Source organism: Coregonus clupeaformis, chromosome 11, assembly GCF_020615455.1.
Source record: "Coregonus clupeaformis isolate EN_2021a chromosome 11, ASM2061545v1, whole genome shotgun sequence".
NCBI classification, from domain to species: domain Eukaryota; kingdom Metazoa; phylum Chordata; class Actinopteri; order Salmoniformes; family Salmonidae; genus Coregonus; species Coregonus clupeaformis.
Window position 1 is genome coordinate 49,072,864 of NC_059202.1, and position 10,086 is coordinate 49,082,949.

The window sequence follows — 10,086 nt, forward strand, 5'->3', positions numbered from 1 at the left end:
GAACTATCATGGTCCAAACACACCAAGACAGTCGTGAAGAGGGCACGACAAAGCCTATTCCCCCTCAGGAGACTGAAAAGATTTGGCACGGGTCCTCAGATCCTCAAAAAATTCTACAGCTGCACCATCGAGAGCATCCTGACTGGTTGCATCACCGCCTGGTATGACAACTGCTTGGCCTCCGACCGTAAGGCACTACAGAGGGTAGTGCGTACGGCCCAGTACATCACTGGGGCCAAGCTTCCTGCCATCCAGGACCTCTATACCAGGCGGTGTCAGAGGAAGGCCCTCAAAATTGTCAAAGACTCCAGCCACCCTAGTCATAGACTGTTCTCTCTGCTACCGCACGGCAAGCGGTACCGGAGTGCCAAGTCTAGTTCCAAAAGACTTCTCAACAGCTTCTACCCCCAAGCCATAAGACTCCTAAACAGCTAATCATGGCTACCCAGACTATTTGCACTGCCCCCCCACCCCATATTTTTACGCTGCTGCTACTCTGTTAATTATTTATGCATAGTCACTTTAACTCTATCCAGATGTAGATATTACTTCAACTACCTCAACTAGCCGGTGCCCCCGCACATTGACTCTGCACCGGTACCCCCCTGTATATATAGCCTCCCTACTGTTATTTTATTTTACTTCTGCTCTTTTTTTCTCAAATTTGTTTTGTTTTATTCTACTTTTTTTATTAAAAATAAATGCACTGTTGGTTAAGGGCTGTAAGTAAGCATTTCACTGTAATGTCTGCACCTGTTGTATTCGGCGCATGTGGCCAATAAAATTTGATTTGATTTGATTTGATCCAGATATCCTGGCCACCGGCGTTTGACGGGACTGCAGCGCGATGTAAGGGATTCCTACTCCAACTGGAGTTGTATTTCTCCAGTATCAGACTGGAGCCCCGGGAGCGGAAGAAGGTATTCGTCCTCGTTTCCTGCCTTTGTGGGAGAGCCCTGGAGTGGGCCAACGCGGTATGGAACGAGGGAGGTACCTCGTTGGAGAACTATGGGGAGTTTGCTCGCCTCTTTTGGGCCGTTTTTGATCACCCGCCTGAGGGTCGAGAGGCGGGTGAACGACTGGTTCATCTAAGGCAGGGGACAAGGACCACTCAGGACTACGCGCTGGAGTTCTGGGCGCTGGCAGCGGGGTCCGGGTGGAACGAGCGGGCCCTGATAGACCATTTCCTGTGCCACCTAAGGGAGGACGTCCGACGGGAGTTAGCCTGCCGGGATGCCATGCTACCGTTCTCCCAACTGGTGGACATGGCCATGCGGCTGGACAATCTGCTAGCAGCCAAAGGACGTCCTGGTAGGGGTCTGCCCGTTCCCACTCCGGACGACTCTGACCCAGAGCAGATGGAGCTGGGGGGAGCCGCGGGTCGAGAGAGTGCAGGAGGACAGCGACAGTGCCACTCTGGTGGCACAAAGGGACAATCCACCTCACATCGTAGTCAACATGCTTTTGGGTCTGGAGGCGGTAGGCAGGGTACTGACGCATCACCCCAGGTAACGAACACCCAAATGTGTTCAGAGCCCTTTGCAGCGCCCTGTACTTCATCTAGCTCCTTTCCAGATCACTTGGTAGATTCCCAGTGTAAGGCGCTAGTCGATTCAGGCGCAGCTGGGAATTTTATGGACAGGGCATTTGCACACCGCCAAGGCATTTCATTGGTTCCCCTAACCATTCCACTCCTCATCAGAGCACTAGATAGTCGACCATTAGGGTCCAGGTTGGTGAAGGAAGTTACTGTATCAGTCACCATGATTACGCAGGAGACAAATGTTGAGCAAATCACCTTTATGATTATTGAGTCTCCTGCTTACCCTGTAGTCTTGGGTATCCCGTGGTTAGCCCTTCACAACCCCAATTTCTCATGGCCGCAGAGGGTTCTTACGGGGTGGTCGCGTGAGTGTCCGGGTAGGTGTCTAGGTGTTTCCATTGGTGCGACCACGGTGGAAAGTCCAGATGGTACCCCCACCGTGCGCATTCCCCCCGAATACCATGATCTGGCGCTTGCGTTTTCTTTGACGCAAGCGACTAAATTACCACCTCATCGGGAGGGGGATTGCGCGATAAACCTTTGGGTAGACGCTGTACCTCCCAGGAGTCATGTGTATCCCCTGTTGCAGGCTGAAATGGAGGCTATGGAAATATATGTCACCGAGTTCCTGCTCCAGGGGTATATACGTCACTCCACTTCACCTTCTTCTTTGTGAAGAAGAAAGATGGCGGTTTACGCCCGTGCATTGATTATCGACCACTGAATAATGTGACGGTACGATTTAGTTATCCTCTTCCCCTCATTCCTTCAGTGATTGAGTCAATGCATGGGGCCCGTTTTTTCACCAAATTAGACCTCAGGAGTGCCTACAACCTGGTGCGTATTCGGGAAGGGGATGAGTGGAAAACAGCATTCAGCACAACCCTTCGGGACATTATGAATACCTGGTGATGCCCTACGGTTTGATGAATGCTCCATCCGTTTTCCAGTCCTTTGTGAACGAGCTGTTTCGGGACATGCTTGGTCGTGGTGTGGTGGTCTACATCAATGACATCTTGGTGTATTCCACTACGCACGCCGAGCATGTGTCCTTGTTCGCAAAGTACTGGTCTGACTGCTGGAAAATGATCTTTATGCCAAGGCAGAGAAGTGTGAGTTTTTCCTGCAGTCTCCTTCCTCAGATATCGCATTACCACCACAGGTGTGGAGATGGAGGGAGACCGCATTGCAGCCATGCGTAATTGGCCGACTCCAACCACGGTAAAGGAGGTGCAGCGCTTCCTTGGCTTTGCCAACTACTATCGAAGGTTTATTCGGGGTTTTGGCAAGGTCGCAGCTCCCATTACCTCCTTGTTGAAGGGTGGGCCGTCCCGGCTCCGCTGGTCTGCTGAGTCTGATTTGACACGACTGGTTTGCCTGAAACACAACTAAGCCTACACCCTAAATGCTCATATTTCCTCATTTGAGTTACAAATTGCTTTCATCCCCACCTGACTAGAACATGTGCTTCCCAAGCCTGGGGTTCTGGCTGGGGTTTAGACCTAACTCACGAGCCCCCTGTCACGACCATCATCACAGCTGAAACAAAAGGCCTAACAGACAACCACCCACTATATTTATTCTGATTTACTATCCAGCTGCCCACAGTGGGCTCTGTGTTGGCAGGGAGGATCGTGTGTGTGTGTGTGTGTGTGTGTGTGTGTGTGTGTGTGTGTGTGTGTGTGTGTGTGTGTGTGTGTGTGTGTGTGTGTGTGTGTGTGTGTGTGTGTGTGTGTGTGTGTGTTGGCAGGGAGGAGCGTGAGGATTATCGCCAGCCGAGGCTGAGGCAATACTAGACTGATGGTCTGCTCAGCGGTGGCAAACAAAACCCCATTATGTAGGATAGGGTTAGCACTGCTAGCCTGGTTAAACCACCACACTGAATGCCCCATCAATGGTGATACTGCTAGTCTGGTTAAATCAGTCTGAATGCTGCACTTAATAGTGATACTGCTCTCCTGGTTAAATCAGACGTAATGCTGCACTCAGTGGTGAGCCCTGAAGCACAATCTCTATTGATGGATCAATTGTTTTTTGTCAATAATTGCCAAGCCAAAAGGGAACAAAATGCAGCAAGAGACCGTTCCATTTCTGTTGTGTCAGAAATAAAAGGCCTTTGAAATTGTTTCTAACTCTTCAGTGAGGGACCATGGATTGCAGAAAGGGCCGTATGTGGTGTCAACAGAAAGCAGCCTGGCTGTGCATGGCAGCAGTAATGGGACCTCTACTCTAACTCCAACCAAAGGTGTGACTGTGGTGTGTGGATGCTATGCTGGTTAATCCCAATGCCATAGAGAATGGAGGAGAGGGATTAAGAGTTTAACCCTAGCCTCCCTGAGGACGGTCCCTTTCTAAAGAAACCCCATGTTGGATTGGGGAAGAAAGGGAACAGCCTCTCTCTCTCTCTCTCGCTCTCTCTCTCTCTCTCTCTCTCGCTCTCTCTGTTGGGGATCCTCTCTTCTTCATTGTCCCGTCACGAAGGCCAGCTGTCAATGTCCTCAGGAGGATGGAAGGATGAAACAGGAAAATAAACCATTGAAGGGTGCATCCATCTGTGTCTGTCTGTCAGCTCCCAGTGTGTTTTAAAGAGATGGACCCCTCACTGTGGAACTCAAAAGACTTCAGGGCAATAAGGGGGGTCTATGTAGGGGATCTAAAGGGATCAAATGGCTTTATCACCTCTAAATGAGATGCAGTTAGTCTTGATTCAGGTTCTTTAATTTACAGCCATGCCTGACTTTGTTAAAAAATGTAGAAAGACATAAGATAGGGAAACTCAGGCATTGACAAACATGACTAAACATGGCCCATTGACAAACATGACTAAGCATGATTAAGCATGGCCCATTGACAAACATGACTAAACATGGCCCATTGACAAACATGACTAAACATGGCCCATTGACAAACATGACTAAACATGGCCCATTGACAAACATGACTAAACTTGGCCCATTGACAAACATGACTAAACATGGCCCATTGACAAACATGACTAAGCATGGGCCATTGACAAACATGACTAGCATGGCCCATTGACAAACATGACTAAATATGACTAATTGACAAACATGACTAAGAATGGCCCATTGAGTGTATATCTATTGAGTCACGCTTAGCTAAGTGATCTATCTTGGTCCCATTGATTACACGTTCAGTACCAATCAATGGGCGTTAATGCAGTGCAATCACAGACTAGCCAAGGGGAAGAGATCTGAACACTAACAGCTCTTTTGTGAAAGTGTGAAAGAGCCATGCTTTCAATAGGCAGGTCAGGCAAGGTCAGTAGCACTACGGGCATGGATCTGTATAGAACCAACTGACGTGTACAAATCATATTAATTGGGTTGATATTGACTACGTTCCAATATACATATTAGCATACCACTTCATACCACTTCACACTTCATACTGAGTGGTTTGCTAGTGTGGATTTCCGAATGGAGCAATATCATCTCTAAGTCAGTACCTATGAAGAAAATATGTGTTGTAATAACTAGACTGAAATAAATGTACTGTATATCAGCAAATTGAGTACCACTGACACTATCATGTAAACTGCTGTGAGACAGCTAATTCATAACAACAGAAGAATCTGAGAATATGCCCTCTAACTATTCGATCAGACAGCATAATCCACATTTTGAATTACAAGAAGAGAATATGTACATAAAATCAAATTCAATTGTATTTGTCACATGCGCCGAATACAACACGTGTAGACCTTACCGTGAAATGCTTACTTACAAGCCCTTATTAACCAACAATGCAGAATTTAAGAAAATAGAGTTAAAATATTTACAAAATAAACTAAAGTTAAAAAATAAATAATAATAATAATAATAATAATAAGTAACACAATAAAATAACAATAATGAGTCTATATATAGGGGGTACAGGTACCGAGACAATGTGCAGGGGTACAGGTTAGTTGAGGTAATTTGTACCTGTAGGTATGGGTAAAGTGACTATGCATAGATAATAAACAGCGAGTAGCAGCGGTGTAAAAAAAAAGTCAGGGTGGCCATTTTATTAATTGTTCAGCAGTCTTATGGCTTGGGGTTAGACGCTGTTAAGGAGCCTTTTGGACCTAGACTTAGCGCTCCGGTACCGCTTGCCGTGCGGTAGCAGAGAGAACTGTCTATGACTTGGGTGACTGGAGTCTTTGACAATTTTTTGGGCCTTCATCTGACACCGCCTAGTATATAGGTCCTGGATGGCAGGAAGCTTGGCCCCAGTGATGTACTGGGCCGTACGCACTACCCTCTGTAGTGCCTTGTGGTCGGAGGCCGAGCAGTTACCATACCAGGCGGTGATGCAACCAGTCAGGATGCTCTCGATGGTGCAGCTGTAGAACTTCTTGAGGATCTGAGGACCCATGCCAAATCTTTTCAGTCTCCTGAAGGGGAATAGGCTTTGTCGTGCCCTCTTCACGACTGTCTTGGTGTGTTTGGACCATGATAGTTTGTTGGTGATGTGGACACCAAGGAACTTAAAACTCTCGACCCGCTCCACTATAGCCCCGTCGATGTGAATGGGGGCGTGTTCGGCCCTCCTTTTCTTGTAGTCCACGATCATCTCCTTTGTATTGCTCACGTTGAGGGAGAGGTTGTTGTCCTGGCACCACACTGCCAGGTCTCTGACCTCCTCCCTATAGGCTGTCTCATCGTTGTCGGTGATCAGGCCTACAACCGTTGTGTCGTCAGCAAACTTAATGATGGTGTTGGAGTCGTGCTTGGCCATGCGGTCGTGGGTGAACAGGGAGTACAGGAGGGGACTAAGCACGCACCCCTGAGGGGCCCTCGTGTTCAGGATTAGCGTGGCAGATGTGTTGTTGCCTACCCTTACCATCTGGGGGCAGACCGTCAGGAAGTCTAGGATCCAGTTGCAGAGGGATGTGTTTAGTCCCAGGGTCCTTGAAGAATATATGGAGAACAAAATATGTTCATTAATATGTTCATTAATCATGTATTTTTTGGCAGGCCTCCAAAGATGGAGAGAGAGAGGTGCTGGCTGGGGGCCACCGCTAGCTATCTCGTTTAGACTCACTCCACCTGTACTTTTTTTATGAGAGACTGAGAGGGGACGGCAACAACAGAGCCTCTTCACAGAGCTCGCTCCTCTCACAGCTGTACAGGACTGTTCTGTAGGTGGTCCCTTTCCCCCCACACACCTGCTTGTCTGTGGATAACCGGGCCTTCGCCACGCCGTGCTGAGCAGAGCAGCTGCAGTACAATAACAGGGCTGATATTTAGAGCTGGGTCTGACATCGTTTAACACCCATGCTTATACAGTATCGCTGCATGAAAGGTATTTGTGCGGTGTGGCCCATGGCAGGTCATGTCAGCCGTGCGCCATAGCTTTGAGGAGTTAGGCTTACGCGGGCGATCAAAACACATTGCTGATAAGGTTAGTGTTGGAGCTGATTAATGGAGATAGAGATCCTTTTTTCAGATGTGGAACTAATTCCACGTATGTGACTGGCTCTGACAAACAGACGCTTAGCGTGGTAAAATCAAAATTTAGATTTTACATTTCATCATAGTAGGCTGAACTAACGTGTTAGTCAAAAAACTTTCAAAGTAACAGCCAGTGGACGGTCCTAGTAAAGCACTGTTAAAGGTACAGTAGGCAATTTTGTGGACTATTCAACCAAATTCACATAGAAATGTGAGTTATCGATCTGTCGTTCTCATTGAAAGCAAGTCTGAAAAGTGGTTGATCAGTTCTATGTGCGCTATTTGTATGCTTCCAGTTAAGTTTAGCTTTTGCGTCTTTTTACTTTCAAGTTTTGTACACCAGTTTCAAACAGCTGGAAATACTATATTTTTTCTAATAAAAAATATACTGTATTTCACAGCGGTTTAGATTGTATAATGATTCTCTACACCAATAATTTTCAAAGTCTGAGATAGTGGGCCTCCCTTCAGAGAACATCAAGACAACCATGCTGAATATAATATATTTAAAGGGTCAGTGCAGTCAAGAATGTGATTTTCCTTAGTTGTTTCCACAATATGAGGTTGGAATAATACTGTGATATTGTGGAAATTATGATAATACCCTTTTAGTGGACGAGCTGTTTGAAAAGACCTCCTGACATTTCAGCTCATTTGGCATGGGTGGAGTTTTGGCATGCCTGGCGACATCACCAGGTGGTATAAGTTAATAGACCCATAACAAATAGAGTTTCCAGGCTTGGGAATTCTTGAGATTGACCGTTTTTTTGTGTTTCTTCCATTTGCGAATAATCGCACCAACTGTTGTCACCTTCTCACCAAGCTGCTTGGCGATGGTCTTGTAGCCCATTCCAGCCTTGTGTAGGTCTACAATCTTGTCCCTGACATCCTTGGAGAGCTCTTTGGTCTTGGCCGTGGTGGAGAGTTTGGAATCTGATTGATTGATTGCTTCTGTGGACAGGTGTCTTTTATACAGGTAACAAACTGAGATTAGGAGCACTCCCTTTAAGAGTGTGCTCCTAATCTCAGCTCGTTACCTGTATAAAAGACACCTGGGAGCCAGAAATCTTTCTGATTGAGAGGGGGTCAAATATTTATTTCCCTCATTAAAATGCAAATCAATTTATAACATTTTTGACATGTGTTTTTCTGGATTTTTGTTGTTGTTATTCTGTCTCTCACTGTTCAAATAAACCTACCATTAAAATTATAGACTGATCATTTCTTTGTCAGTGGGCAAACGTACAAAATCAGCAGGGGATCAAATACTTTTTTCCCTCACTGTATGTGTGATGATTGTGAGGCGCTATACAAATTCAACAGTCACAAGACATGTTAAGGGCTCTGTAGGCTTCTGTTCAAATAGTAGCCTGGAATCTGGACACTGACTGTAGGTCTATAACCTCTCACATAGCTGGCTAATATAATATTAACTCCTGCAGAATTAAGCATTTCTTGCAGTAAAATGACACACCATATAAATATGATTTATTTCTTTCAGCATCTTGAGAGAATGAATACGGTTAGGGACAGTCTGTAAGGGTGCTATCTTTATCAGCATCATAAAAGCTGATAATAGCCTATTTCAACCACATAAAATATGCATCGAAGCCAAACTGAAATCTTATCAGAAACATGTCGGGTAGTTTTCACAGCTTTTAATTTCCTAACAACTGGTTAAACTGATGTCATTAGGACATTCTGCATAGAAAATATTTCAGGTTGTTTATTTATTTTTGGTTGCATTTTCTCCCCGGTCCCCAAATGTCTTTGCTGCCCAAGAGAAGCAGAGATGAAAGACTTTTACCAATGTCAACTAGTTTGAAGCATTCATTATATTGATTTATGACATTCGGGTGAGCAAGGGTTTATTTGCTTTTCTAGGGCAACAAGTAGGCTGATGACAGAAGAGAAGCTAAATGTACAGTATCTAATTATTGACAAGTTGACTAACTTGGGCCTATCTTAAAATGCCATTCAAAAAATCATACCCCAATAGTAGTGGAGGTTAGCATGTCTTGGGGGTACGATTTTGACCCTCTGTAACTTTCTCACTCATCATTATTCATGATTCATTCAGGATTATCTCTAATCATGGTAGCATCCACATTTAATGTGGAAATGTTTAGAAACATATGCTATTCTTATTTATAATAAAAGTGACTCCAAAATGACACAATATATTATTTACCATTAATGCATCAAACAAGTTTGTAGAGTCACAAGCTTGATGTAGTCATTGTGTGCTAGGAATATGGGACCAAATACTAAACTTTTGATTACTTTATTTATAAAAATGTTCAATCATTTTGACCCCTACCGTTGAGATTAATTTTTCTTAAATATTTTTTATTAAACCAAAATCTTTTCTCTGAGCAATTGTATTAGTGTAAAATAATATAAATTCCCCCTTTTTTGCATACAATATATTGTAGCTCAGCATTATAATTATTTATTTTATACAGTATTGCTCATCTTTAGGGTGTCAATCATTTGGGACCCGACTGTAGAGCGCATTTTCTATATTTCGGGTGCGGGCCTCAGATTTTCACTTTATCACGTACAGTGGGGAAAAAAAGTATTTAGTCAGCCACCAATTGTGCAAGTTCTCCAACTTAAAAAGATGAGAGAGGCCTGTACTTTTCATCATAGGTACACGTCAACTATGACAGACAAATTGAGCTTTTTTATTCCAGAAAATCACATTGTAGGATTTTTTATGAATTTATTTGCAAATTATGGTGGAAAATAAGTATTTGGTCACCTACAAACAAGCAACATTTCTGGCTCTCACGGACCTGTAACTTCTTCTTTAAGAGGCTCCTCTGTCTTCTACTCGTTACCTGTATTAATGGCACCTGTTTGAACTTGTTATCAGTATAAAAGACACCTGTCCACAACCTCAAACAGTCACACTCCAAACTCCACTATGGCCAAGACCAAAGAGCTGTCAAAGGACACCAGAAACAAAATTGTAGACCTGCACCAGGCTGGGAAGACTGAATCTGCAATAGGTAAGCAGCTTGGTTTGAAGAAATCAACTGTGGGAGCAATTATTAGGAAATGGAAGACATACAAGACCAC